This window comes from Canis lupus, chromosome 31 (genome assembly GCF_003254725.2).
Source record: "Canis lupus dingo isolate Sandy chromosome 31, ASM325472v2, whole genome shotgun sequence".
Lineage (NCBI taxonomy): Eukaryota > Metazoa > Chordata > Mammalia > Carnivora > Canidae > Canis > Canis lupus.
The window spans coordinates 32784921-32807569 of NC_064273.1; the positions used below are offsets into that span (position 1 = coordinate 32784921).

The window sequence follows — 22649 nt, forward strand, 5'->3', positions numbered from 1 at the left end:
GGGTGAAAAAAAAATTGTACCAGATATTCATTCTGTATCTGGAAGGTGAGCTCAGCTACTGTCTAGCTCAAATTGAGGCATTGTCCTGGGATCAGTCTGCTATCTGTATTAGTTACTTTATGGCTGCTGGTAACAAATTGCCACAAACTGGGAAGCTTCAAACAACAGAAATTTCCTCTTTCACACTTTTGGAGGCCAGAGGTCCAAGATCAAGGTGTCCTGAGGGCCACATATTCTCTGAAGACTCTAGACGTGTGTCCTTCCTTTCCTTTCCAGTTTCTAGTGGCTGCTAGCAAGCCTTGGGATCCCTTGGCTTGTGGCCGTACCACTTCAATCCCTGTCTCCGTTGACACATGACCTTCTTCCTTGTGTGTCTGTGTGTCTCTATATCTTTCTCTCCTTATAAGCACACCAGTCACTGGACTTGGGCCTAATCCCATGTGTCCTCAACTTGATTATATCTGCAGAGACACTATTTTCAAACAAGGTCTCATGGTCACGGATCAGAGGTTAAGGCTTCAAAATATCTATTTGGGGGGCATAATTCAACCCCTCACAGTCAGTAGCCAAGATATTTGAGGCCTCATGAGCAGACACCAGAGAAGACCTTTGCTCCCACCCATGGTTAGTCACTGTCCAGTGTCTGGTGACAATGACATTGTTGCTGTGCCAGATTGCCCGGCTGCTAGGCTGCCTGCCCATCTTCACCACTCACTTTACTTTCCTGTGTCTTTCCCCCTTCCTGCTTCTTTATTTTCCTGTCAATTCTCCTTGTTGGCTGGATTTTATCACTGGCGGTCAATCAAGCCCTGCTTTCTTTTCTGGTATGCTCACCCCACCACTGATCATAATATTAGAGTCATTGGATCTTCCTGGTAGTTGCCAATTGCTCAGGAGCACCTTCTGAACTGCAAAAGATATTTTCTTCTAAGTGCTTAAATGCAAGGACTCCTTAGGGGAATCTGATGCTTCCAGAAAAGCAGACATTAGATGGCAAAGCAATGCTATATTAATAGCTCAGGGAGAGTTCAGTTGGGATTGTTTTGTTTTCAGATGTCACCATTTTGGTTTTTAATTTATTTATGAAAAATAGCCTTTGGGGAGCCCTGAAGGTAAAAGGTAGTAAGAATTTAGAGTCATCATGTATACAGCAGGGAGTAAAGTTGCCAATTGAGGAGAAAAGAAAACTGCTGAACCAGAAAACCTTTAGATTGGGCAAGGCAGTGGAGGTTTGTGAGAAGGGCATAGGACATGGGATCGCCCCCACCCTCAATCAATGCAGAAAAGCCTGAAAACCTTGTCTTGATCTAACTCTGATATTGGTGGAAAGATGCTCAAGCAGAAATACAAAATGACCACCAACCCCAGAGGCTAATATCAGCACTCAAGTTGTGTTCTGTTGATGGAATCAAAAGCTTTAGTTGGACCCCAAAGCAGAATCTCCAGACATATATAAGTCATGCAGTAAAGAGTTTCAGAATGGCTGATCTCTGATACCAGCCCTGTGCAGAAGTAGGTGGTTGGAGGGGAAAGATGCGGGCTGATTTTCCTCCAGCTTCTTACCAGGTTAATGTGTCCTGTAACACGAAACATTCACCCATGTGGTCTCTTTGAGAAATGGTTCCCTACGTCCCGTTCAGGTCAGTTCTCAACAGGAATGATACTGTTATCCATCTGTCTCATTGTTAGTGTATAGAAATGCCCCTGATTTCTGGGCATTGATTTTGTATCCTGCCACATTGCCAAATTGCTATATGAGTTCTAGCAATCTTGGGGTGGAGTCTTTTGGGTTTTCTACGTACAGTATCATGTCATCTGCAAAGAGGGAAAATTTGACTTCTTCTTTGCCAATTTGAATGCCTTTTATTCCTTTTGGTAGTCTGATTGCCGAGGTTCCTCAAAGAGTTAAAAATAGAGCTACCCTACAACCCAGCAATTGCACTACTGGGGATTTACCCCAAAGATACAGATGTAGTGAAATGGCAGGACACCTGCATCTCAATGTTTCTAGCAACAATGTCCACAATAGTCAAACTGTGGAAGGAGCCTCGGTGTCCATGGAAAGATGAATGGATAAAGAAGATGTGGTCTATGTATACAATGGAATATTAGCCATAAGAAATGACAAATACCCACCATTTGCTTCAATGTGGATAGAACTGGAGGGTATTATGCTGAGTGAAGTAAGTCAATCGGAGAAGGACAAACATTGTATGGTTTCATTCATTCAGGGAATATAAAAAATGGTGAAAGGGATTAAAGGGGAAAGGAGAGAAAATGAGTGGGAAAAATCAGAGAGGGTGACAAAACATGAGAGACTCCTAACTCTGGGAAATGAACAAGGGGTAGTGGAAAGGGAGGTGGGCAGGGGGACTGGTGACAGGTACTGAGGGGGGCACTTTACAGGATGAGCACTGGGTGTTATATGTTGGCAAATCGAACTCTAATAAAAAAAATACAAAAAAAAAAAAAGATTGCTCCTTCCTCCCCCCAAATTCTCATGCTGCTTCCATGGTTAATTTCCCTACTTAGCTTAATCACTTCCAAACATACTATATATTTACCTATCACTCTTATCCATCATGTGTCTCCTTTCTAGAACACCAGAACCATGAGGGCAGAGGTGTTATCTGTTTAGTTCCCCACTATGTCTATCATACCTGACCAGGCCCTTGGATCACTGCCACGTTACCAGCTCCCAACATGCAAGTGCTTATTTCTACTCTGGGTGTGATTTTACTAGAGGGAACCAATTGATGTTGCAAACATAAGGAATTTGTAAAATGAGGATTACAATAGTACTTACCTCATATGGTTGTTGTGCATTAGTACCTATAAAGCCCTAGAATAGTGTCTGACCCCCATAAGAGATCAGCAATGTGCCCTCCACTCACTGTGCCCCTTGGAGCCTGTGCTTTGCTGTCAAAAGGAATTCATATTTTTTCCCACCAAATCTCAAAATAGGCATAACATATAAGATGTGACCAGTGTTCATTTTTTGCCCTCATTTATTTTTCTTAACCTTTTAAAGCCTAGTCATTACTTCTCTGTTAGGGAAACTACTAATGAATGGGGAAAAAGCAAACAGGGAAAAGGAAGTGATGCTTATTTCAACAATTTGCATATTCATAGGATTATGTTTGATGTAGTTTAGTTGGCTTTAAAATTATTCCAGCTCAATTAATCCCTATTCTTAATTCAATTAAATTTGTCAATGTTTCATCGTCTTCCATAATTATATCATGACCTATACAAAGTCATTTCACTTACTAATTTAATGTTATTGTCTGGCCATTTAGGCAGACCCGTGCCCTTTGTGGACAATTACTTCTTCCTCATGGGTTATAATCTGGAGGAACTGCTACGGACTAAATGTTTGTGTCTCCCTAAGACTTGTATGTTGAAGGTCTAATTGCTAATAGGATGGTATTTGGAGGTGGGACCTTTCGGAGGTGACTAGGGTATGATGAGGTCATGAGGGTGGAACCTTCATGATGGGATTAATGTCCTTATAAGAAGAGAGACCAGAGAGCTCTCTCCCTTTCTGCCATGTGAGGATACAGCAAGAAGGTGGCTGTTTGCAAGCCAGGAGGAGGCTCCACACCAGAACCCAAGCATGCTGGCATCCTGATCTCAGGCTTCCAGGCTCCAGAGCTGTGAGAAAATCCATTTCTGTGGTTTAAGCCACCAGTATGTGGGATTCTGCTATGCCAGCCCAAGCTCACTAAGACTATAATTCAGTGCTCTGCTCTCTTCTACATAAAGGGTGGGTATGATCCAACTGGAGCTAATTGGATATGTTGTCCTTAGAAGTGAGTTTTGAACAAAGGGAAGAAAATAAAAATAGTTGGAGTTCATTCATTTATGTTGTAGACCCCCTGATCACATCCTTCCCATTGTGGGATGGCCCTACTATTCTTACATTTTTGCCTCTTGGAGCTGCTCATCCTACTTCTTGATTCCAAGCCCAAGTCTGTAATCTCCCTCACAGATACTGTGAGGTCTTGATATTTTTCTAATAAATTCTTCCCTGCCTTTGTTTACATTAGACAGAGTTAGGGTCTTACTACTTGCAACCTAAGAATCTTGAGGAATATGTCTATCTGCTTGCTATGTGATGGGTAAGAAAGGCCTTCACACTATCAGTTCTCCTTTTATAATGTGTTGCATTTTTATGCTTATCATTGGTCAATAGGCTTCTGATATGAAATTGATAATTTTATGACTTTTGATATATTTGAGTCATTGGTTATATTTTGATGGAATAGTCCAAAGGTATTACTAAAATTTTATTCATAAAGGAATATTTGAACAAATTATCAGAGTCCATCCTTCCCTGTGTTAAATTGTTCATTATATTCAGAGGGAGAGGGGATGGAGAAGTGGTATGTAAGTAAGCTTTTGAATCGATTAGCATTCATAGGCATTGGATGCTTTTAGATTTGCTATAGATCATGGAACTAATAATTATTTGCATAAATAAGTAGGCAACTACAAGTTACTTTATGGTTAGGAAACTCTGAAAGATGTATGGTATTGACTTTCACTGAGACTTTGTAATTGGAAAGAGTGAGGTGATTTAAGATGAAAATCGATTTACATAAATGTTTATCACAGCCTTTTATTTCCATGAGGAAGGGCTATTAATGTATTATTATATTTTAATTTCCTCAAGCCTTGTGAACATTAAACTTTCATGATGCAAAAAAAGATTGTGGCAAATTGGATTTCATACCAGAGTGGTTGATATTTCAGTCCCAAAGATTAGCTGCACCAAGGATTACAGAGGTGTTTCAAGCAAAGTGGATGCTTTTCCCATTAATGAACTCAACAAATAATTATTGTGCCAGCTCTGTTCCTGCTACTGCACTGTTTGCTAGACATGTAGTACACAACATGGCTCTTTGACATTCAAGAGGATAGAGTATAAAAGAAGACATAAAGATATACAAATAAGTGCAATAAACCATTGACTTTGAGACAGAGTTATCCACCAGAGCAGTGAAGACGCAAAGAGAGGCTGCTCAGTTGTGTAAGTGGAAGGAAGATAGAGAGTGTTCAGGAAGGGTCTTAGAGCTAGTCTCTCTCTCCCTGTGTGTAAAAATTTTGAGTAGAAACCATAGTAAGGAAAGGATATGAGGTGAGAAATAGGCAAGACAGGTTGATAAATATAAGAAGCTCAGTGGGACTCAAATGTTGGGTGTGTGGAAAGATGCAGAGAGAATCAAGTCTGGGGAGACAGGTTGGGTGGGCCAGTACTTGGCAGGCCAAGTACACAGGAGCCATTAAAGTATTAAAGTGGTAGATTTATTATTTTTTTTGGTAAAATACTTTTTATTTTATTTTTTAAATATTTACTTATTTATTTATTTGTATATTTTTTTAATTGGAGTTCACTTTGTCAACACCTAGCATAACACCCAATGCTCATCCCATCAAATGCCCCCCTCAGTGCCCATCTCCCAGTCACCCCATTTCCCCACCCACTTCCCTTTCCACCACCCATTGTTTGCTACCCAGAGTTAAGAGTCTTTCATGTTCTGTCTCCTTCTCTGATATTTCCGACTCATTTTCTCTCCTTTCCCCTTTATTCCCTTTCACTATTTTTTATATTCCCCAAATGAATGAGACCATGTAATGTTTGTCCTTCTCCGATTGACTTACTTCACTCAGTATAATACCTTCCAGTTCCATCCACGTTGAAACAAATGGTGGGTATTTATCATTTCTAATGGCTGAGTAATATTCCACTGTATACATAGACCACATCTTTATCCAGTCATCTGCCGATAGACACTGAGGCTTCTTCCACAGTTTGACTATTGTGGACATTGCTGCTATAAAACATTGGGATGCTGGTTTAAATTATCAAATTTTCATTTTAGAAGAGTCACTTTGGTGGACGAGAGGATCCCCAATGAGAAAAGGAAAAAACAGAATCCCTAAGATCCACTAGGTGAAGGCTCTGGTGGCTGTGGGGAAAATGGTGCTAACTTGAGCAAAGGCAAAGTCAGTGAGGACAAAGAGAGGAGAAGGATGGGAGAGGCATCAATGAGAAACAATGACCTGATTCAATCCCAGAGTTGTACTGATTGAAAATTATTCTATGGGAAAGGGAAGAACCAAGACTGATCACCATGGTTGGGTCTTGGGTAGACAGTGATACATTCACCAATAAAGAGGAGAAAAAGCAAGACTGTGGATGGGAAGCAGAGTAACAGCTCTGTGTTAGACACAATGAATTTGAGATGCTCAGGGGACATTCTCGTAAACAACTGGAAGCAAATGGACAGTGAAGTTAGGAGCCCAGTAGCAATCTGGTCCTGGTACCTACTTCCAGGGTTGCCAGCATACAAGAAGGGATAAAAATAGACAGTGAGGGCAGCCCGGGTGGCTCAGCGGTTTAGTGCTGCCTTCAGCCCAGGGCCTGATCCTGGAGACCCGGGATCGAGTCTCACGTCAGGCTCCCTGCATAGAGCCTGCTTCTCCCTCTGCCTGTGTCTCTGCCTCTCTCTCTCTGTGTGTCTCTCATTAATAAATAAATAAAATCTTTAAAAAAATAGGCAGTGAATGTGATTGTCTAGGAAGAGATGTGAAATGAAGAGATGCCACTGTTTGTGGGAGGGTAGGAGGACAGAAGTTCACAAAGGAGACAGGAAGGAGGTAGTTGAGGGGGGTACCCAGTGAAGACGTGTCCTGAGACAAAAGGAAGACAGGTTTCAGGGAGGAAGAAGCAGCCAGGGGCACCACACACCACAGAGAAGATCAAGTGGATTTCAACTGCTATGTATTGCTTTGAAATAAAGTCCAGCAATCTATTACAAATTGTTTAGGCTAATATATTAATCTGTAGGTCAGTTGTAGAGAGGAATCTCTGAGGGGCCAAATGAACCTTTGCTTGGGTGGCACATCTTGCGCCCCTCTCAACTCCCTGTTATGCTGCCAGGAAGAGACTGAGCACATGATGGAGATGTGCTCTTTCCCTCTCTGGCACAGGATTACTCAACCCCAGGACCACTGGGATTTTAAATCAGACACTTCTTTGTTGTAGAGAGATGTCCCGTGCATTGTAGCAGGTTTAGCAGCATCCTGGCCTTTGGCATATGCCAGTCCACCACCTTTCCCCCCTCACACTGTGACAACCAACAACTTTTCCAGACAATACCAAATGTCTGCTATGGCATAATATTGCCCCAATTGAATGCTATTGCTTTAGATGTGTAGCAAGGAGATCAAGCTGTACCTTTTGAAATGTTTGTCAGGGAAGGAGTACAGATCATGGAAATAGATTTTAGATGAAAAGTGACCTAGCCATAAAGGTGTCTCAGAAAAGATGTGTGTGGGGATGGAGGCCAAATAACCAAGCAGTAGAGACCTTAACTGTTTGAATAAAACAGATATGTTCTTTTTTCTGAAGCAATGAACAAATTATCTCTAGAAGGGCAATATAAACTGTAAAAGTCAATAATAAAAAAGATTGCAGATGGTCACACATAACACATCCCTGTATACTAAGCACAGACAAGCAAGAGCTCATGGCAATAACAATTTATTTCGTGCCTGTGGTGAGCAGGACCCATCTATCACTGTGATAATAGTCGTCATGGATCTTCAGGAGTTGAACTAGCTCAGACTGACATAATTTGTTCTCTACCTCATGTATGCTTACCTCGAAGCAAAAAGTTCAGCTGCTCTTAATTCTTAAGGCAGAAACAATATTTTTTCTCTGTTGGTTTTCTGCTTTCCAGAATCTGGGTGGTATTCACGGTTATTATCAGAGTTATTTTTCCCTATTTACTCTAATAAAATGATGGCATGGATCAATGCCTTCCTGAGAATTTTCCTCTCAGGTTTCAGGAGTGCTCATATAATTCATTGTTTATTCAGCCAGTCAACAGATAATTATCACACATCTGCCAAGTATGAAGCCCTGAACTACTGACTGGAGAGACTGGATGTCACTGTAGATACAATGGTTGCCCTCCATTTTGTTCAACTTGGAGAGAGAGACAATAAACAAGTTGAATATAAATTTAAAAAGGTAAAATAAATAGAATTGTGATAATTACTGTGTGGGAAGTAAGCAGGGCAATGTGATCATAATTGGGATGGGTGAGACCAGAGGTCTGATTTGAATTAAGTTGGTTAGGGAAGGTAGTGCTGAGGAAGACAGCATTTGGTCTGCTGCCTAAGATGGGATACAATCAAGCATTTAAAGAATTAAAGAAAGGTTAAGAATCTTCCAAGAACAGGAAGTACAACAGTCTGGAGAGGAAGGCACTAGGGCCACTGGAAGAGAAGCCTCCAGCGTAAGAGAGGGGAGCAGATCACAAAAGCCTTTTTTGTATTTGAATTTGAGTCTCAGTAATAAAACAAAGCCAGAGAAGGGTTAGGCTGGAGATGAGAGATTTGTCTACTTTGTGGGGAAGATTAAGGGTAGAAGCAGAAAGGACAGTGAGTTAACCATTGGGTCAGCCCAGTGACAGAGGATAGTGGTATGGTTGAGGGTGGTGGGGTAGAGAGAGAAATGTGAAGCCATTGGATATATGCACTGGGTACAGAACAGATGTGATGTGAGCAGAATAATGGCCCCTGAAGATGTGTGTGTATACTCACCAGAACCTGTGACTGTCACCCTACATGGTCCAGGGGACTACGTGGAGGTGATTAAGAGTGCAGGCCTTGAGTTGGGGAGGCTACCCTGGTTACCAAGTGGGTTTAATCCAACAGACCCTTAAAAACAAAGTATCTTTCCCAGCTGAATCATAGAGATGCAATAGAAGAAGAAGAGATTCAGAGCACAAGAGCAACTTAACCCACCATTGGTGGTTTTGGAGATGGGGAAAGGCTGTGAGAAGGTGGTGGAAGGAGGGAAGATGGGTGACCTCTAGAAACCAAGAAAGGCTCTCAGCTGGCAGCCATGTAGGAAAAGGGTTCTTGATCCTACCATTGTAAGGAAGACAATGCTGCCAACAACTTGAATGAACAAGGAGATGGCTCTCCCAAAAAGATTCCAAAAAGGAGCACGGTCCTGCTAGCACCTTCACTTTTGCCCAGGGATACTTATGTCAGACTTCTGACCTACAGAGCTGTAAGATAATAAATTTGTGTTGTTTGAGCCACAAATTTGTGACACTTTCTTACAGCAAGAAACTAATATGTAGGGCTTGGTGGCTGATTGGATCGAGAGAGTAGGAGGACAGGGTGAACTCCTGGATCTTTAGTTTAGTCATCCAGAGGGCAATGATGTCATATACAGGGAACTCAGGGATAAATAGACTCTGGAGGGTAGAAACCAGACTGATGTTTTGGTCATACTAAGTTTGAATCACCTGCTAGATGTTCAAGTGATAGTATCAAGCAGGAAATTGTTAATGCAAATCTGAGGCTCAAAAGAGAAGACTGAGCCAAGGATCAACTTTTGGACTAGAGAGAACCCAAGTGGTATGGGACTAAGAAGGGACAGTAGATGGAGAGGCAAGACTAAAGTCAATTTCCAAGACAATGCACAAGAGGTTGCATAGAGAAAGAGCAGGAAACAGCAAAGCTGACAGAGAAGGAGCCCCAGAGAGAAAGCCAGAGGGACACGGCACCAGAAATTCAAGAGAGGGGCATATGTTGTGAAGAAGGAGGTGGTCAACTATCCCAAATACAGCTGAATGGTTGGATGGGAGGATGGCATAGAGGTAGGAGGCAGGTTACTGGCCTTGGCAAGATAATGTGAGTATCGGGGAGAATAGAGGACAGGGCCAGGATAGAAGGGTGGTGAGGTGACTAGGTTCAGACAGAAAGTTGTAAGTATAGCTTGCTTCACAACAAAGAGGAGCAAATGGGGATCCCTGGGCGGCTCAGTGGTTTAGCGCCTGCCTTTGGCCCAGGGCGTGATCCTGGAGACCTGGGATCAAGTCCCGCATCAGGCTCCCTGCATGGAGCCTGCTTCTCTCTCTGCCTGTATCTCTGCCTCTCTCTCTATGTCTATCATGAATAAATAAAAAATCTTAAAAAAAAAAAAAAAGAGGAGCAAAGAAAGGAGAAGCCTGAGTTCTGTGGGTGAGGGGTTAGGAGGTACCTTTTCATGATGGATCAGTTTGTATACTGGTAAGAATGATCTGGCAGGGAGGGAGAGAGAGGTTCAGAATAAACAAGGAGTGGATGGTTTGGGAAGGGAATAACGGGTGGCAGAGAATGTCTTGCCTTTTGGGCTGCAGAGGAAAGAAAGCAGAGATGGATGGATGGTAGGTCTGTAGCCTTGTCGGTGGGAGGGTGAGGGAGAGCAAAGATTCCTGGCAGCACAGCTGCCTGGCCTTCTACATCAGCTTGGGAGTAATAATCTGAACATTTAGATGCAGGCAGAGAGATGACAGTGTGTCACTTTGATCCAAATGGCATTTTTATGATTGCACTAAGTATGTTTATGACATCTGTAAGGAGAAAGTCTAGAATGCTAAGCAAAATGACACCGCTGAGAGAGGACTTTGACATTTCTACTGACAGAGTGACCATCACACTTGCCTCCTTGTTCCCGGGGCCTTCTGCTTCTTCTGGTCTTTTTATGGCCAAGCATCTGAGAGGCGATCTTGAGGCTGTATCGAGGGACAAGGCTCCCTGAGGTGTCATCCCAGGAGTGATAACAGGATCTCTGAGTGAAATCACTTGTCTTCCCACATGAACATGAAATTAGAGGTAGTAATTCCTGAGCTGACATGACATGACCTAAATTCTAGAGGTCTTTTCCTCCCCCTGGGATGGGGAACTGGACTATCTGGAATAAATAGTACCTTGCATGGTCTTAGGGGTCCACAGGGAGGAAGAAAATATTAGAGTTTTTATGATCATAATTTTTATCTTACTCTCTTAAAGTTTTAATATATTGTAGTATACACAAAACGTTACTACAACAATAAATGTGTGCAATTTATGGACACATAAGTAAGACTCCATGCAGCAGTGACTGTACTCAAAACCTTTATCTCAACAAGGAAAATGGTCCAGGCAGTTTGTGGGCCACTACTGTAAATAGCTAAGCCAACTGGCTAATACAATTTGTCCTCTTTTTATTTTTATTTTTTTCCTTCAAGACCCCTGGTTCCCAAGATGCTGTGGTTGGCTGTTTGAATAGTTTTGCAGGCTGGCAGGAACTGAAACCCTCTGCTCTGAGATGAGCAAGATCTAAGAGGAGGGTGGTTTGGCTTGGAGACTTTTAGTGCAAGAGCAGAATGAAGAGGGGAACCGGGGCTTGGGTTATTCAAGGCCCTCATGGCTTCACCAGATGTCAAGGCAGCACATAATGCTCACAATGACACTTTGAGGGCTGTAAGCTCAGAGTCCTGCCTTCTCCCATGTAGAGGGCTCTGTCACCCAATGACAGAACTCTAGATTTCCCCTGAGTACTACTCGGGAACCCTGTGGAGAAGACCCTTCCTCAGGCAAGGACAGCATCACACCCCTGTGCAGGCTTCCATCGTGTGAACTCCGTTCCGCCCAATGCACTGAATCTCAATTTTGCTGCCTGGCTCTCCAGCCCTGCCATCAACTTGTCAACTCCCAACCTCTATATCCCCAGCGTACCTACCCTGTTTTTCATTTCTAACTGCTCATTGCTCCCTGCAACCCCTGACCTAGACACACACAGGCACATGCTGTCCTCCCACCCTCCCATCTGATCTCTATACTCAGCATAGACTGGCCGCCTTCCCTGCAGCCCACCACAACCCTTAGGATTTCCCACAGGCTCTTCTTTCCTGTGACTCTCATCCCTGCCTCTACCTTCCTTCTCAGCCTTGCTTCCAGCTCTTTTCTGCAAAGAAACTCCTGCCAGGGCCTTTACCTGGTAGCTTCTCAGCACCACACCATGAGGAGTGCCTTCCCTAACTTCTTTTCTTGTCTTTCTTTCTTTCTTTCTTTCTTTCTTTCTTTCTTTCTTTCTTTCTTTCTTTCTTTCTTTCTTTCTTCTTTCTTTCTCTTCTTTCTCTTTCCTCCCTCCCTCCCTCCCTCCCTCCCTCCCTCCTTCCTTCCTTCCTTCCTTCCTTCCTTCCTTCCTTCCTTCCTTATTGAGGTATAATTGACATACAGCATTATCTTAGTTTTAGATGTACAGCGTAATGATTTGATACTTGTATACATTGCCAAATGATGATCACTAAATCCAGTCAACATCTGTCACCACACATGCTTATAGTTTTTTTTTTCTTTTTCCTTTTTCTTTGTATTCAGAAGTTATGGCTCATTTTAAGTGGAAAAGCAACTATTTAACAACTCTACACACACACACACACACACACACACACACATACACCCTTGGACACTGTGGCTATGGGATACGAAGCAGTGGATTTTCATCTTTGTTCTCCTTGGTGACTCCCTTTCAACATCTTGCCTGATGGGTTTGGATCAGAGAGGACCTTCCCCAGAAAATGGAGGCTACCCTGAGGGACTGGCCCTGGGGGAAAGAGGAAAGGATTAGAGGAAACTCTACCAGAAAAGGAGAAGGGACACCCCTTTTCCCTCCTGGAGTGTAGTGGGACAGATGGCAGATGTGCAGGGAGAGGACCCTGCCCTTCCAGGCTGAAATCCATGTCAGGACTGAGTGATGGAGGGAGAAAGCTGGAAGGACATTTGGATGCCCCCCCCACCCACCCAGGGGTGTCCATGTTCAGTATCTGGAAGTCTTGTGGCTGAACAAGGAGCTGCAGCTCTGTTCCTGGAGCGCTGATTCATATAGGCAGTAGGGACAAAAGGCTGGGGACCAGATAATGAGACTGCAAAGAGTCAGAAATGGCACAGCACAAATGACAAAGACTGCTAGCCTGGTCAGTCAGTCCCAGCACAAGTCCCAGTGGACTTTCTGTGCTCCATCCCGAGCACTGGATCAGACCAGCCTCCCCCAAAGCAGGTGAAAATCTGAAAAATGGAGTCTTTACCTAAAAGGGTGGGAGCCATATCATGGGTTTAAAGCAGAAAATTTGCGGGATACTTCCTTGGCAGATTTAAAGCTTGTCCCCTAATGACTCTCTCCAGCTGTTAAGGATGACTAAAACCATTGCAGAAAAGAAGAATGTTTGCATCTCTGCATAGCATATGAGCTAAAATGATGCCCCTGCATCATTAATAATATATTAATTAGCATATATAATACTATGTATATACACCTTCAGGGCTGTGTACTGACTGATTGGCTCACAGAGGCAGCGACTGCCCAGAGGCCAGGAGCCGGGGAGCATGGCTGTTTGCCTATTTCCAGGGCTCCACATCCTCTGGTGCTCAGCAAGGCCACTTGGGAAATGAGATTATAATATCTCATCCATCTGAACCCAAGGGGCTGTACCCAAAGATTTCTTACTGGTAATAGCTAATAGCCTTGTGTGTTCACTCTGCACCAGGCACTATTCTGCATTAATGCTCAGATCAACACTTTCTCTTTCTAAACTAATTCGAAAGCTAAGAGAACAGAGGCCCAGGCACTTATGATTTCCTCACAGCTGGTAAGTTGTGACCTCGGTATTTGGTTTCATCTAGACTGTCTCCAGAGCACTGTGCTGTAGTGCCTCATGCATTCTAGGCACCTCACAGCCACACACACAGTGATTCTGGATTTACAAAGCCCCACGAGTTAGTGCATCCACACTTACCTTGATGATTTAAGCAATTGCTTATGTCTGGGAAGAACTCTTCTGTCCACTTGGATTTTTAATGAATGTTGCCCCAAGTTTTTATTTCATTTTCCCTTCATGCACATATTCTCAGGTAATTTCTACAAGCTAAAATATTCTGTCCTATATTTAAAAGTTATAAACAGAAGTGGTTGTGGCTCTGCTTTTGCTTTAATGACCGAAGGAAGGTGGATATCAAGAGACTATGATCACCCCCACTTACCTGCATCAAGAGTGCTTTTTCGGGAAGTATTTTTAGGTAGCCCTATGAAGCCAACTCAGACCTTGGAAAACATTTTTTTTTTTTAATTTTAGATGTTACACCCCTTACTTGTTTCATTTTATTTGCAATTGAGTTAGCTGAAAATAAAGTACATTTATTTGACTAAACGGCCTGTGTCAGCTGCCCTGATGTGGTTTTTTTCCTATTTGTTTGTTTTTTTGATTTTTTAAAATTTTTTATTGAATCGCACACAGTACTATGTACCAAGCCAGCACTAGGGCAGGAATGAAGACAGACAGTTTTCATATTATATAGGTCCCTGGGAGGCACCTCTTAGATGGGAACTGGCTTGAGGTTGCAAACTTTTGAAGCGAGTGATAAAGAGTTAATGGAAATCCTTCCTTCATGACAAGGATGACATACAGAGCAGATTATGCATGGTGAAAGGGGCAGGCCTGGGCCTGAAATCACATTTGACTCATGTTGATGGGGTCTTGCCTGGAGACGTTTATGGCCATGGCCCTCTGCTTGACCTGGCCTGGTCCTGCTGTGGTCACTCTCAAAGTAGGCTGCACATTTCACATTCAGTCTTCTCCTTTTCTGTAGTCCTTTAGTTTCTATGAAAGAGATTGACTGAACCAAGGTTCTGCCTGGAACCCCCAGCAGGCTCTGGGAGGAAAAAGTTCTGGCCCTTCTGGCCCTTCTGTGTGGGTTATGTCTCTAGGTTATGCAGGACTGAATATTGGCTAACTGATGAAGGGGGCAGCTAAGAACCTGCCCACCAAGACCAGAAGGAAGGGGTCAAGCCATCCTCCTTTCACCTGCTGTGGCTTCTACCGTTTACACATTTGTGTGTATATCCCAGGCAGGTGACCAGCATGTGACACTAGTTCTTTAGATATACATAATTGATCAAACCATAGTAGCTAGAATAATGTAATCTGAAGAATTATAAACAAAGCTCCTCGCGTTTATTCCATATAGGATGCATATAAATACCTTATGGTCCTCCTCGGTTGATACTTCGTGGGAAAGATTTGGTAATCCCAAAGTACTCTCTGGAAGGAATTTTATGAGCAGGTACCTAGTTGTGTGGATGCAGTACAAAACCATGTTTTATAGTAAGCATATTGGTTTTACTGAGATTGTCCATTTATTTGGATAGCTTAGAGAAATACCCATCTAAGTCACCTCTTGAGTTATGTCCTAGAGGTGAGAGGGTCCCTCCTAGAGAATTTGATGTGGGACCAGTTAAAGAAGAGCTATTGTTTCAAATCTTTTAGAATTGTCTCACCAAGGTTGACAAGATTGATTCAGGAGATACCCCAGAGGAGCTTTGTATTTGTGCAGATGAGCACCTGGTACCAAACCAGTCGGAAATAGGAGTAGTTGAAACAGATTTAATTTTAGTTTTTATATATTGGGCCAAGGAGTTTAGGGGCTTAAAGAGGAAGAAAACTAACTGGATATACACCCAGAGGATGAGGGCTGGTCATCATCAAAAGAAGTGTCAATGCTACCAGCTGCTCTGATTATGTAATGTTAGGAAACAAAGCACCCAAAGCTGACAGCTAAAATTTTTAACCATTTTATTATAGTCTCAACGTGCAGGTCTGCTGATTCTTCTGCTCCATGAGGCACTGACTGGAGTCACTTGATGGGATTCAGGTGGCAGCTGGACTATGCTGGAGGGAGGCTGGAGGAGGCATGATTCTCTTCCTCTTGTAAGTTTCACAGCCTCTCCACATGGTTTTCCGTGCAGGTCAGTAGGATGTCTTGCATGGTATCTCAGGTTCCAAGAGCAAGCGCTACAACAGACAGGAAGTGGAAGTTGTTGGCTTTGGGTGAGGATCAGGTGCAGCACCACATCCACCATATTGTATTGGTCAAAGTCATCACATTCCCACTCAGATTTAGTGAGGGGCAAGAGACCCTACCTGTCCAGGGAAAGAATGTCAAAAACTATTTGGCCATCTTTAATCTGCCATCAGCCACTTAGTTTCAAATTGGCTTTTGTTCTATACATTGTTTTAGTATCTTCCTCCAATATTTAATGAGCAGCAGAAGAGGCTGCAATCTTGCCTGGGACATAGCTGGGGGCCAGGAATCCGTGGGAGTAAGGATTGAAAGGGAGGTGACCAGAGGACTGTAAGATGCCCAAGGGATCTTCAAGAATATTTGAAAGAGCTCTGGATGTCCCACAATATGTGAGATGAGTGTGGGCATCATATATTTGGATAATAACAGAAGACTTGAGGACTTGGGGGTTCAATAAAATACAATAGAAATCACTTATTTTTTGAGCTTCCTCCCCTCTAGAAGATATGCTTCACAAAATCAGGGGTTATATCTGGCTTGCTTGTTTGCCATGTCCCAGACACCCAGCAATTACTTAGTTATTCTTTGTTGAATAAATAATAGCCATGAACTTACTACTTGCTGTGTGCTATTTGCTCTGTTGGTATTTTAAGTTACCACATTTAACATCATGACAATCCTACCCTGTTATTAACCCCACTTGACAGATGAAGATGATCACCTACCCATGAATGTTCAAATACAGGCATGTCTAACTCCAAGCCTTCAAATCACTTAGGCATTTTGGTTCTCCATTCACAATTATAATATGCACAGCACTGAATCCATCCCTAGGGAGGGGTTATAGTTTATCTAACCAGGGAAGTATAGATAAAATTCTCAAAGAGTGAGATGACAAGAATATAGTAAATAATGATTGGTATATATTACAAGGCAGTGCAGGAGTACCAATAGACAAAAATATAAGGATGGTAAGTCATGCGAGTCTGGAGGACCAAGAAATTTATAAACCGTGGGGGTCTGAGGAAGCTTCTTGGAGAGGTTGAGACTCCTAGTTTGGAGAAATTGTGATGGACAGTGGGGAAGGGAAGGTAGGATAAGGGGTACCTGCCATAATGTGAGAAAGATGAGAGGCATAAGGAGAAAAGATGATCAGGATGTGGAGGCAAGAAAAATACAGGGCACCTTGGAGGAATGGTGGCCAAGTTTAAGAAAAGGTCCATGCTGGATTAAAATTTTTCCCACAAGTAACATCCATGTGAGAGGTAGAAGTCTAAGAGATGGAGAGATCATTACCCTAATACAATTTAACATTTAAAAAGTAACTCTAGTTGACCATATATAATCATGGGATCTATCTATCTATCCATCTATCCATCTGTTTATCTAATGTATGTGCAATAAAATCTACTATTTCCTGGACAGTCATATAAACTTTGACAAATGCATAGAGTCATGTAACCACTATTAAAATCAAGACACAGAACCATTCCATCATTTCAAAACAACCTCCTCATGTTGCCCCTTCCTATAGCCCTAATCGAAGGGATTATAACTATATGTCCAGTTCAATATTTGTGGTGACAACAAAAATTTCCTTGTATATTTTTATTCATTATCCTATATGGCTTACTGCTATCCAGACTTTTGTTGGTTCTAAGGATAGGGGATGCAAAAGAAAGTGGCTCTGAGTTTTCGAAAGAGAAAAGTAAAAAAAGGAAAACTCCTGAGTGAGAGCAAAAAACAAGCAATTTATGGTACACTCCATACAGCTTTTAGAAAAAGATGAGCATGTTTTCTCAGGAGGGTTCAGATAACTTAAATTATCATTATTATTATGCTTCAATAAGAAAGAAATGGCTCAGGCTCATTTTATAATAAACATCACTCAGTTGTCATAATTTCCTCCTAGAAAAGCCACCATTTAGCTAAATTAAACATTTATTTTTCACATTTTGTGTTTTGACTTGGGAACTGGTTATAAAAGAGCTTTAGATCAGAAGCCCTAAAGCCTGAGGCTGAGACCTTAACAGGTCTCAGGACATAGGGGAAAACACTTAACGTCTTTGGGTTTTCCTTTTGGTCTCTGCAAAATGTAGGCATTTGATTAGAGTAACTTCTGAGTTCCTTTTGACTGGGAACAAGAACTGGATGGATAATGCCTGTGACTTGTTTCTCAAATACATTTGCATTCATACTCCATTGTGAAATACAAAATCCACAGGATATTGGTCTTTACTATTTCCAAAATTTTCTGTTTTTCAGGCCAAATATTCAGACTCAACCATGTTTTCAGGTGAATACTGCATGATTCTCTCATGGCCCCCCCCTTTTTTTAAAAGATGTTAAATTAAACATGTTAGTTTCCACAACATTTATTCCTTTTACAAATTAACTAACATGTGTCAGTTAATCTCCATGATACGCATTTATCTCAGCATGGTGAAGATGAAACCAAGTTGAGAACAGGGAACCAAAACAATCATCAAGACATGGTCACAGGAAATAAAACAGGAAGGAAAAGGAAAGGTCTGGGGCCCCCGTGCAGAATCAGGGGAAAAATGGGAAGTCAGAAGTTCTTGGGAGTTCAGTACCAGGACATACAGCACCTCCGTTCTTACAGAAAATATTCCCAGGGATTCAGTGTTGACAAATCCTGAATGTGTGTGACTCACTTATCCTTGTAAGAGAATCTTAACTTTAGTAGAGAAAAACAGATAAAAATAAATACATGCCACTCAGGTCTATTGCCTTTCCTTATCTCAAAAATGGAAATAACTCCATATCGTGTATGGACTTTCTCATTCCTATTCCTAAGAGATTTTGGGTTGTTGGCTACCCAGGCATTACATTCCAAACCTCTTCTCATCCCACAGGATGGAAGCACAGCCTGGTTTCTGTCTTCAATATAGTAATGCCATTTTAAGGACAATCACGTCATCTGAATGTATTATTATTTTGGCTTGCTTTAAACCAAGTAAGCCAGCCAAATGCTGATAAAGCAACACCTCTGAGCTCCCCACATTTATTCAGAACCCAGAGTCGTTTACCTCTTATCTATCAAGAATATGAGGATGATAACAGCAGGACACTTAAGCCAGAAACTGCTGTTTCTTATTTAATATCTTTAGACATTAAAAGATTTGCATTGAATTTAAATGGAATCACCCTGAGAGCATTGAATTCTGACAATTTGAGGAAAGTGTTCCTGGGCTCAGAACTATTTCTCATGGTTTCAGACGTGATGTGTGACGGTGGCCGACTTTTGTATCTCTCTCCCAAGCAGCCCCACCTCAGACTGAGCTGCAGTCCCTGTGGGAGGGTCCAACCTCCAGTATGGGTTCCAGAGCTCTGAATGCAGCAGGGAACCAGTTTGCTGGACCATCATTAGTATTCACAAAACAATAGGGTTACACGATTCTGAGAATCCTTGCAGCTTATTAAATATGAAATGATCAGGACCATGCCTTTGGAGAGGTGAATAACCATTTTTCATGAGATCACCAAACATCCGATGAGCTGCATTTCTCACTATTCTTCACCCTGTGTACAACCAACATCAAATCTATCAGTGTTAAGTGAGCGCTGTTTTCCCTCTTCTGAAATGCACTTCCCTCCTTTTTTTTGTAGAAACTGTATTGATGTGTCACAACCAAACGCAAATACTGGCCCCTCCACCAGACCTTCTCTCTCTGATACCTCTTTCCTCTATGCCAGGAAGAGCAAATTCTTTCCTACTGGAGGCTTTCATTATCTTTACTTGTAGCTCAATTCAACTTAAATTGCCCGATGTCTATGCCCATGCTGACTGTCAGCTCCTGGGGGCACCCTGCTTGGGGAAGGAGGCTATGCTTGCCAGGGGCAAGGTGATAAGCATGTAACAGTCAGCAATCCTGAAATCAAGTGAGTTTTGTGTTGTCCCTCTGAAATTAGTTTTGAACCTCCTTCACTCATCCCTTCTCATTTTAATAGAATGACTCCTGAACAATTGGCCTGAATTCATGAGACATAATAGCATCTATTGGATCAATGGTGAACCATTGTTCAAAACATGAGAACTGTACGTAGGAGCCAGGGAACTGACAGGACTTTGAGAGTGTTTGTTTATGCAGTGATGAACCTGATCTATGTGGGCACTGAGTGGATAACAGAATCTCAAAAAAGAGACAAATATATCTGTCCATAGCATTAATCTGTATCCGTAGGCTAGCAGGAGAAAATCAATGTGGCTTCTGAGAAGAGAAGGCATCTCCCCAGGAGATCAGTAGCTTGAAAAATTAAGACATTTATAGTGAAAATTAACCAATATCCTTTTTAAAAACTTTTGAGATACTCTTAGACATGCAGAAGAATCTCAAAAATAGTACAGAGTTCCTATAGCCCCATCATTCAGTGTCTGCTAATGTTAACATTTAACAAAACCATAGTACAACGCTCATACCTAAGAAATTAACATTTGCACAGTGGTGCCAACTAAACAGAAGACTTTATTCAGATTTTACCAATGCTTCCACTGATATCTCTTTTCTATTTGAGATCTAGTCCAGGATGTCCTGTCTGCTTGGTATCTTCCGATCTGTACCAATTTCCTGTCTTTCCTTGACTTTTAAGACCTTGACGCTTTGAAAGTAATGGTCTGTTGTTTTGTGAAATGTCCCTTAAATTTGGCTTCTCATGATTAGATTGAACTTGTGCATTTGGGGGATGAATATCACAGGAGTGATGGAGCCTCCCATGACAGTGGGAAGTACATACATGATATCTATCTATCTTAACTGCTGGTGAATTAACCTTGACCCTACCCTAGAGTGGTGTCTGCTAGGATTCTCCTCTATAAACTTACCATTTTCTCTTTGGAAGTAATAAATATTTATTTGAGGCAGATTCTTTGAGACTATGAAAATAATCTATTTATTTTTAAAAATTTTACTAATTCTAGCTACTATTGGTGGATCTTTATTGTGCAGTTCCAGTGATGATTTTCTATTTTCCTCATTCTTTCTACTTTTACTAGTTGAAATTTCTCCAGGAGTAAGAATTATCCCTTCCCTCTCATTTATTTATTTATTCAGTTATTATTATTTTTTGCAACAGTATGAACTCAGAGTTTTTTTATTTTATTCTTTGGGTTAAATTCCAATACTATAATTATTTATTTTGTTGCTGAATTGTTTCATATTTGGCTACTGGGAGCTCTTTCAGTTTGGCTCCTATATTGTTGCCTACTTTCATCCTCTTTTTTTGAGCACATCCTCATTTTCTGGCATTACAAAGCCTCCATAGTCATCTTGCATATTCTTTGCTGTAGCTGTGGAATCAACCACTTCTCCATAAGCCCTGGTTTCTTGTACTGCAAAATAGATTTAGGAACCAAAATTTGGGCACTGGATGTGCTCATTTCTAGACTGTAGTGTCATTACTTTCGGGTCTGCAGACAGAACCAGAAAATATATGTATTATGTTAACCTGTACATGCATGCGTATTCATATTTATTTCTTCATATATGTACATGTATGTATATTTATATTTTATAAAAACATTAGTCTATATTGATACTTCTGAGTCCAGTCCAGCAATCACATGATGCAGTCTAGCCACCCTCCTCTTTATTTGTAACTTCTTTCTCACACTGAGAAATCAGACTCTCATGACAGGTAGTCCACTCCTTGCTTGTTTGGTCCTAATACACACATAAAGTAGTTTCAAATTGCTAACCTATATCCCCAGAGGAAAACAAATTTACCAAATAAGTTACTGTGTCATATACAGTTCTGTCTATAGCCTTTTAGTATTCAGTCAAAATAGATTTCCCAAAGATAGACATGCAGACATTTATGGGATCTATGTATCCCAAAGATATATAGATTGTCTCTCCCTAGTCTGATCAGTGAACTTACATGATTCACTTGTGACAGAGTCATTTCTCATAGTGTGCATTCCCTCTGGAGTGTCCCATCTACACAACATGCTTGTTGATTTTTAAAAGCATAAGTTACATACAGCAAATTTGCTCTTTGTGATTTATGGTTTTATGGATTTTTGACAAATGGATAGTCATATGTTGACTGCCACAGTTCCATTGAGAACAATTGCATTCCCCCTACTATCATCCAACTCCTGGCAACCACTGATCTGCTTTCCATCTCTATAGCTTGGCTTTTTCCAGGACGTTGTATAAATAGAATCATATAATATGTAGCTTTGGGGACTGGGCTTCTTTCTCACAGCAAATGGGTTTAAGATTCATCCATGTTGCTGGGTCAATTAGTAGTTTGTTTCTACTTTTTCCTAAGTAGTATTTCATTGTATGGGTGTTACCATAGTTTATCCATTTTTGTTTGAAGGTCACATGGATTATTTCTAGCTTTTGGAAATGGTGAATAAAAATTTTATAAAAATTCACCATAGGTCTTTATGTGAACGCAAGTTTTCCTTTTGTTGAGTAAATAAGTAGGCATGGAATTCCTAATCATGTAGTAGGTGTATATTTAACACTAAGAAAATGCTCGACTGTTTAGCAAAAATGTTTACCATTTTCCTTTCTCATCAGCAAACTGGCGATGTAAGATAGTTCTAATTGCTCTGCATTCTTGCTGGCATATGGTCTTGTCAAGTTTTTTGGTTTTAGCCATTCTAATAGGTGAATAAGGGTATTATACTGTGGTGTTATTTACATTTCCCTAGTGACCAATGATATTAATCATTTTTCATATGCTTAAATGCCATTATGGGCAACATGCCTAATAGATCATTTGTCCATTAAAAAAAATTGAGTTGGTCTATTTTCTTATTTTTGAGTTTTGAGAGTTCTTTATGTATTCTGGATACAAATCCTTTGTCAGAAATGTGATTTGCAAATATTTTTTTCTAGTTTGTGGCTTGTCTTTTCAATATCTTAAGTGTGTCCTTTTCAGCGCAAAAGTTTTTAATTTTGACAAAGTCTAATTAATTATTTTTT

General features: G+C 41.3%; 1 protein-coding gene and 1 long non-coding RNA gene across 8 annotated transcripts in view; one reads left to right on the forward strand and one right to left on the reverse strand.

Moving 5' to 3' along the window:
• Nucleotides 1-22649, reverse strand: part of LOC125754130 (melanoma inhibitory activity protein 2-like) — a 137269-nt gene that overhangs the window by 23910 nt on the left and 90710 nt on the right. The gene's annotated exons all lie outside the window — the stretch shown is intronic.
• Nucleotides 1-22649, forward strand: part of LOC112661843 (uncharacterized) — a 45585-nt gene that overhangs the window by 2377 nt on the left and 20559 nt on the right. The window lies entirely within an intron of this gene.